We start from the raw sequence: 8,636 nt of genomic DNA, 5'->3' as shown, positions 1-8,636 counted from the left end.
GCTGATCTAACTCAACCAATTAATGGTCAAGTATTTGGTTGGGATCAGGATTGGATTGCCTAGGCCTGAATGGAAACAGTAGAGGCCACGAATACTCAGAGCCAGGAGAACAGTCACCAAAAACCACGGAGGGAAAAATGAGGTTCAAAGCCCAAGAGACAAGGTAAAAGGCAGGAATCAATGAAGGGGCAAAAAGCCAAATGATCCTTAGGTCAAAATGCAAGCTGATCAGAGTCAGCCCCAAAGGACAAAGGGTTTCCAGGAGAACTGCCTCTGCTACTCCTGATTACCTACGGTCCCGTGAAGAAGCTAGCAGGTGTATGATGGCTGGGAAGATGAAAACAGCTTCAAAATCTAAGGCTGGATCTCAAAAAAAATCTGAAAGCAGAATCTTTCTCTTGGTGCAGCAACGGATCCCTACCTCGTAAGAAACAGCATGAGAAGACACAACTGTTATGGTAATTATAAAGGTCACTAATTATCAAGTACACTGGAAGATGTTAACATTTTCATAACATACAATTGGCAAGGAGTTGAGATTGAGTGTCATTTACAAAAACCTTCCACCAAAGGACATCAAGATGAACTGAAATTCAAATCTGGACGGTAGGACAGCCACCTGGAAAATAATGCTGCAAAAGTAGACCTGGCAAGTGAGTCAAGCTACAAAGATGAACCGAACTGTAACCTGCTGGAGACTGTGTACTGCAGGCCACACCCATCTGTGTGCCCGTGGCTGTCAATATCCAAATCTGAAATAATTTCAGTGATGGGAATAAACATTAAATGTTTAAGCAGGTGGTGCACCGCTGGATCAATGGATCCATCTCCCTCCCTTGGGTACACACAATAATAAATGAATAGACCTGGGGCTTCCACCAGCAAGGAGAGTTTGCCTGAAATTGGAAATCAATGATACCACTGTAGTTACAGCACTAGGTTAAGCGATAAATGGAGACTGCTGTCTTTTTTCTAAAACTACTATTATAACCAAAAAAAAACCTAAAGTAAAAGGAAATTTTTCTTATGTTTGCTTTATTTACTTGCAAATATATAAAATAAACTCTTACAGAAGTCCCACGCAATGTGTATACTTTTTAAAAAGAACATATTATCCCAAACTAATAATGTCTCTTAATACTAAATCCAGTTCTTGTCAATATGTCCCTAAAAATGTTTTAGGTTCAGATTTTCAGTTTGTATCTGTACTAAGAAAAAGTGCAATAACTAAACTTCTTGCGAAGGAAGGGAAGATGGAGCTGCAATCAATAGAGTCAGGAGAACCTGTAAAAGAAAGAAAAAGTTTTTCTTTTGGTCTCTATTTTATTATATTAAATATGCTACTCCTGATTACCTACGGTCCCGTGAAGAAGCTAGCAGGTGTATGATGGCTGGGAAGATGAAAACAGCTTCAAAATCTAAGGCTGGATCTCAAAAAAAATCTGAAAGCAGCATCTTTCTCTTGGTGCAGCAACAGATCCCTACCTCGTAAGAAACAGCATGAGAAGACACAACTGTTATGGTAATTATAAAGGTCACTAATTATCAAGTACACTGGAAGATGTTAACATTTTCATAACATACAATTGGCAAGGAGTTGAGATTGAGTGTCATTTACAAAAACCTTCCACCAAAGGACATCAAGATGAACTGAAATTCAAATCTGGACGGTAGGACAGCCACCTGGAAAATAATGCTGCAAAAGTAGACCTGGCAAGTGAGTCAAGCTACAAAGATGAACCGAACTGTAACCTGCTGGAGACTGTGTACTGCAGGCCACACCCATCTGTGTGCCCGTGGCTGTCAATATCCAAATCTGAAATAATTTCAGTGATGGGAATAAACATTAAATATTTAACCAGGTGGTGCACCGCTGGATCAATGGATCCATCTCCCTCCCTTGGGTACACACAATAATAAATGAATAGACCTGGGGCTTCCACCAGCAAGGAGAGTTTGCCTGAAATTGGAAATCAATGATACCACTGTAGTTACAGCACTAGGTTAAGCGATAAATGGAGACTGCTGTCTTTTTTCTAAAACTACTATTATAACAAAAAAAAAACCTAAAGTAAAAGGAAATTTTTCTTATGTTTGCTTTATTTACTTGCAAATATATAAAATAAACTCTTACAGAAGTCCCACGCAATGTGTATACTTTTTAAAAAGAACATATTATCCCAAACTAATAATGTCTCTTAATACTAAATCCAGTTCTTGTCAATATGTCCCTAAAAATGTTTTAGGTTCAGATTTTCAGTTTGTATCTGTACTAAGAAAAAGTGCAATAACTAAACTTCTTGCGAAGGAAGGGAAGATGGAGCTGCAATCAATAGAGTCAGGAGAACCTGTAAAAGAAAGAAAAAGTTTTTCTTTGGTCTCTATTTTATTATATTAAATATCACACCTTATAAAATATGCTAAACCAAACAAGTTCCCAAGTCATGACATCTTATGGAAAATTCTGGTGTCAATGTTGTCTCTCAGAAATAGTGATATCAGGCTCTCAGAGTGGATTTAACTACAATCTCATAAGGTTATTTAAGGAAATGGTTGATAGTAAGATCACCACTAAGACCAGGTGGGGCAAAGGTAGGTTTACAGTTATGAGTACGAGAAACACAGAAGTTGTTCCTGTATTACTATTTATTAACTATTGTATTATTTTCCATACAACAGTTCCAAGCAACTGTAAACCTACTTTTACCCCACCTTGTATACTGAGTTAGTTGTTCCATTTACACATCCGTTCAACAGAGCTGGTGACATCTTCCAGCATATGATAATAACACCTTCTTGGCCTTCATTCTCTTTATCCCAATCGAGCAGCGCTGTGACTAAACCTGCTCTAAGACATGGCTGAGAGAAGGACAGGGCGTGCCAGCCAGAAGCTTTATCTCTGACTAGTGCTTTCTTACTAACCTGAATCAAAAAGTTGGCCCCAGTCACCTCTAAGGATGAGACAACAATGAGACAATGAGATGACAATGACAGATGATACCAAGGGGACAGGTTAGTGGAACAAAAAATATGTCTAATTTTTAAAACAAAATTGGCACTAATTAAAGAAAAATACAAGTTACAATTTATTACAAGCCAGGAGCCTGACAAAGTAGAAAGGCAATTCAGGAAACTAAAAATACGTTGTTTCTTCAGTTGCTATTTTGAAAATCATTTTTCCCTGTATGATAATCCTCAGTAGGACTCAGAATGTATGAGATGAACAAAACCCTTGTTAGCTCTTTTCTTTATTACAAAGTCTATTCTCTACCATTTTGCATATTTTCTCTCTGTATCTTCCTATGACTAATATTAAAAAGCCACATAAAACTTGGATTAATTTTCTGTAGACTTTCATTTTTGTGAAAATTCCAAAGCCTGTAAAGCAATGTTTATAAAATGTTTTGAAAGCATGCATATATCAGTAGTAGGAGTTGGTTAGTTCAAAATGCCCCTATTATTAACCACTTAATTTGTAAATAGATACATCAGTTTAGTTTGGTTTTCTTTTTTTTTCTTTGTTCTTCCAATCCATACAGATTCTCTGAAACGCGCCCGCGCGCGTGAGCGCGCACACGCAGGGGGAGGGGAGGGTGGAAGCCCAGTCACTGTGTGTTTCCTGTAGCTTCTGTATCAAGACAAATTAAAAATGTGGACACCAATATGCCACCTCTTATAATATGGTAATTTCATTCATAAACATTCAACTGTTGTTTATTGAGCCTCTACTATGTGCTGCTACCACTGGGCACAGAAACGAAGAGACAAAACTGTAATCTGGCAGCAAGTCATGTGATCCCCCCTCCCTTTTTTTCTTTCAGTTAAATACAGTTGGAAAGTGAAAATATGCATGTAAAAAGCTGGAGATAGAGAATGTTTCCATTCCCCAAATTCCTCTTGGTAAAAGCCTGGTACGTTTTAGAAAACAAAATACTTGGAAGAGTCATTTTAGTGAGATTTGAGACACCAGAAGACAAAGTCAAGTAAAATATTTTCATTCAAGTGTTGCTAAGGATCAGAGGTCAGTTCAAAGTGGCCCTTTGTTTGCTAGGTCCTGGGACAGATGAGCAAGCCCACCAGGAGTAGTAGTGAGAGAGCCCATGGCACTGCCTACTAGAGGACAAGGGAGCTTGAAAACCTCTGGAAAAATTCAAAGTAAGAAAGAGGCTGTGGAAAACAGTCTGGAGTTTCCTCAAAAAATTACAAATGGGGAGAAGCAAGATGGCGGCGATATAGGCAGACTCGTTCCAGGTCTTGTCCCGGAGCAAACGGAGTAAGCAGCTCAAGGGCGGGGGAAAAAAGGACACATATGTAATACACTTTGTAATACTTTAAGCAATAAAAAAATTAAAAAAAAAATCTTCCTAAATAAAGCCTTAAACTAAAAAAAAATAAAAATAAAAATAAATTACAAATGGAACTCCTATTTGACCCAGTAATCCCACTTCTAGGAATATATCTTAAGAAACCTTAAACATTAGGAATATATCTTAAGAAACCCTAAACACCAATCAGAGAGAATGTATGCAGCACAATTTACAATAGCTAAGATCTGGGAACAGCCTAAGTGCCCATCAGCAGATGAGCGGATGAAAAAGCTGTGGTACATCTATACAATGGAATACTACGCTGCTGTAAAAGAGAAAGAACTCTCACCATTCGCAACAGCATGGATGGACCTGGAGAGTATTATGCTAAATGAAATAAGCCAGTCAGAGAAAGATAAGTATCACATGATCTCACTCATTTGTGGAATCTAATGAACAACATAAACTGATGAACAAAATAGATCCAGATACATAGAAACATGGAACAAACTGATGAATTTCAATAGATGCCAAAATCCTCAACAAAAGATTGTTGTGGGGGGGAGGTAGTGATCAACCAGGAAGCTTATATGCATATATGCATAACCCATAGACACACACAATAGTGTGGTGAAGGCCTGGGAGGGGCAGGTGTGGGGTGGAGAGAGTCAATTGGGAAAAAAAGAGGGGAACATCTGTAATCCTTTCGACAATAAAGATAAATTTTAAAAAACAGAATGAAGAAGAAAGAGGATCCAGAGAAGGGGAAGCAAAGAAAGAAAGCAAGAGCAGCTGAGTCTCGGTAAAGGCTAGACCAAGGAAGAAGTTCAGTGAACATGTATATGTACCTAGTATAACATATGCTTATGTTCCTTAGCATATGTTCCTTAGCAATTCCTCTCCTACTCAATTCCCCACCCCCACCCCACACATCCTCTTTCATGTCTTCAGTAAACACTACAAAATATATACACACACACAAATCCTTGGTGTGTATTGGATTTGTTGGCAAAACCAGAATGTACACAATGTTCCAAATCTGGGTTGAGGCAGCCTGAAACAGATCAGGGTGTGGCTGAGGGGACAACTGACATTGGGTTAGTTACAAACTCAGAACCTATAAGTAAAGCAGATCCAGTTTTATAGGAGCCTAAAGTAATGCAATTTAAGAAATAATCCACAAAAATACAAAGTTAGCTACAGGGTCTTGGACGGAGCTCATAGAAGTGATGGGTACCAAAACTAAAACCTCTTTTTCCTCAAAGTAAATCCAACTCTGCCTGCAAGTCAATCGAATTGTGGGGACTTTTCCTAAAATAACTACAAATATTGTTTAAGACTTCTCTTCCCAAAAGAGGAACCTCAGAACTCTGGATATAGTGGAGAAAGGATGGAAATATATGAAAATAACATTGTTTGTAACGTTAATATTTATCATTAGTTATCTTAATCATTGCTTATATACCCATCATTGACATTCTTTAATTAAATGCATGTCTGATTATGTTACTATAATCAGATAGGAGCAGTTTATGTCATTACATTTAAATGCATGGTAATTCCTAGTGTCAAGGTAAGTATATATAGAATGTTGATTGCACTGGTTTTCAGTTATTCTTGTTAAGATTTGCAGGTAATCTGCATTAATTATAGTGCATGCTATTATTATAATATGGCTGTAAAATGAGCAGGAAGTAAATTGGGTGGTTTTCCTTAAATTCTCTAAATAATGAGAGACAGTGTCTGAGAAACAAGATGTCATTATTGTCAGCTTGCTTTGACCATCCAAGTTTTCCTAATCTATGTCTTTCCTTCAGCTCAGTGCTTTTCCTGTCAGAATTTTTACTGAGAATCCATACAAAAGCATCAGAAAAATAACATAATAGCAAATCAGAAGAAGTAGATTTTTAATCTACATATGCTCTTTCTACCTGCATTCATGGTGACTTTGTGTCAGATGATAAGGCTCAAGGGGTAGCAGGAAATAAAACTCCATTTGATGGAACAGGGGATGCTAGTCCAGTCTCCCACCCCCTTCTCTTGGCATCAACCTCCTCTGAAGGACCATACCCTTTCCTGCTCTTCTAGTCCCAGAGGGCTGTCTCAAGGGTATTGAAAGGGGGGCATGTCACCCAGGTCAAACCAACTGGACTTTCTTTCCTGGGAGGCTGCATCTATCTATAACACTGGAAAACAGATGGAAACCATTGAGGCTGAGTTTTTTTAAGGTCACTGTCCAGAGAACACACTGTCAGTGAATTTCTGACAGTTCCCTGGAGCTGTTCCAGCTCCTGTCCTTCCAGAGACTTGAGGATTCAGTAATTCCTTGGAATCTGTGAGCTATCCAGAATCCTTCCTACAAAGTCCTTATATGCTTAAATCAGAAAGCTGGTCTCTGTTGCTGGCAACCAATATGCCCTAACATGGGGAGAGAGGTGTTGACCTCCATGTAGAAGGCAGTCTAGCACAGAGTTCATGGAGTCTCACTCTCTGATTTTCCAGTTGTGAATCTCTCTATAAATCTCGGGGCTACATTGGAATGAAATCTGTAAACAGTCTTAAAGTAAAAATCTCACCCCCCACCCCCACCAAAAAAAAAGAACCTTTCATGCAAAATTTAAAAACATTTAGTTCCTTTCATACAACCAAATCTACCATAATAGCTCTAAAAACATAAGAAAGATGCAACATGAAAATAATAGAATCTTATATGGAAATTCCCAAAGGAATACTGTACTTTCAAATGTTATAAGACTAGATGAATTTTGGGGTTGAGAAAATATCTCTTATGGTTTGAGACATCACTGAGATTTTTCTTTCAATCTTCTTTAAAAGGAACTAATTTGCAAGTTTTCATTCACTCCTGAAGGACTTTGAGTTTAAAAATATTCGTTAAAATTAATTAATTTCTTAAATTAGTTAAAAACCTTTTGGGCAGGTTTGCATCTATGTGTTTGTATGACTCCAAAGAGATTAATTTTGACACATTGAAATTAGAAAACAATTACCTCTGATAGTGGCCTAAGTGTTTTCTCAACTTAAACAACAAAACAAGAGGATACTAGTTACAGAGAATTGTCCAAGTGCAGCATTTTCCTAATGTTTTCACTGCCAGCCTAAGAGGTTACAATAAGATATTCACATAGGCACAAAGGGAGGGAGCCCTCCATGGAATCACTCCGAAGAAATCCCTTCTATATTAGCTCATGATGGAGAAAGGCCTTTCTCTCCCCTGACCAAGACAGGACTTTAATTCAACAACTGCAGGGCATCTGCTCTACTGTCTTCAGTGCAAAATTTCCAGAGTTGGGCCAAAAGTATTTCTAGACTTGCTTATGAAAACACTTAAAACAGCAAAGTAAATCTATGTGCAATGTAGAATTATATGAAACTAGAGGCCCGGTACACGAAATTCGTGCACTGGAGGGAGGGGGTCCCTCAGCCCGGCCTGCACCCTCTCGCAATCCAGGACTGCTGACTCCTAACTGCTCACCTGCCTGCCTGCCTGATCACCACTAACCACTCTGCCTGCCTGTCTCATCACCCCTAACCACTCACCTGCCTGCCTGATCACCCCCAACCACTTGCCTGCCTGCCTGATCACCCCCAACCACCTCTGCCTCAGCCCCCCCCCACCTCGACTTCGTCTTGAAGGACGTCTGGAATGACATGCGGAAGGTTGTTTTGTTGTCCGGTCTAATTAACATATTATGCTTTTATTATTATAGATATTCCCAAATTGATAATCATTACAAAATAACCTTTGACTTTTTCTGCTTGTACTTCTGAGTAATTCAAATTAGGAACAAGCTCTGTCAAAAATCGGTTTATCTGATCTTTTAGAGATTACTTACCAACCATATTTCAAGCCAGGGTGAGGGAGCGGAAAGCATATGGTTTTAGCAAGATTGATAAATGTCCAGATAACATTTGCTGATACTAAGATTATGGAGATAATGAGTACTGCAGTGTCAAAGAGAATTGCATATGATAAAAGCCTTGGTGACACCCACTTTTAAAATCAAAGGTGAAGTGGAAAATTAATTGGGTTTTATTAAGATAGCAATGTGAGTTATGAGCTAGGGAGATTACCTCAGAAAATACCATTTGTTGTTCACATCACAAAGATGGTTCATCTAGCCATGTTTCCACATGGCCCAGCTCTGGGAAAGAAGCTCAAGTTGTTTCTCTTCAGTCAGGTGTTAGGGTTTGTTCTCCCATGTCCCACGTACCCCTGGGGGTTCAAGGGCCTAAATTCCTGCTTTTGTTTTTATTCTGTAGATGGGATTGGGAATGCCATTGGAACTTATAACTATTTTGGTTCATTAC

The 8,636-nt window shown here is 38.6% G+C and overlaps 1 long non-coding RNA gene across 1 annotated transcript in view; it reads right to left on the bottom strand.

The window, feature by feature from the left end:
- Positions 1–7,976, bottom strand: part of LOC106727026 — a 24,805-nt gene extending 16,829 nt beyond the window's left edge. Inside the window, exons 1-2 of the long non-coding RNA XR_001363176.1 lie at positions 7,965–7,976; positions 1,747–1,752 (exon numbers count right to left, since the gene is read on the bottom strand). This is a non-coding gene — a long non-coding RNA (uncharacterized LOC106727026). The remainder of the gene's footprint in view (positions 1–1,746; positions 1,753–7,964) is intronic.
- Between the last annotated feature and the right edge of the window lie 660 nt (positions 7,977–8,636).

The sequence above is a fragment of the Myotis brandtii genome, unplaced genomic scaffold, assembly GCF_000412655.1.
Source record: "Myotis brandtii unplaced genomic scaffold, ASM41265v1 scaffold350, whole genome shotgun sequence".
NCBI classification, from domain to species: domain Eukaryota; kingdom Metazoa; phylum Chordata; class Mammalia; order Chiroptera; family Vespertilionidae; genus Myotis; species Myotis brandtii.
The sequence above is the reverse complement of the archived record's forward strand: the minus strand, read 5'-3'. Positions and strand labels throughout refer to the sequence as shown.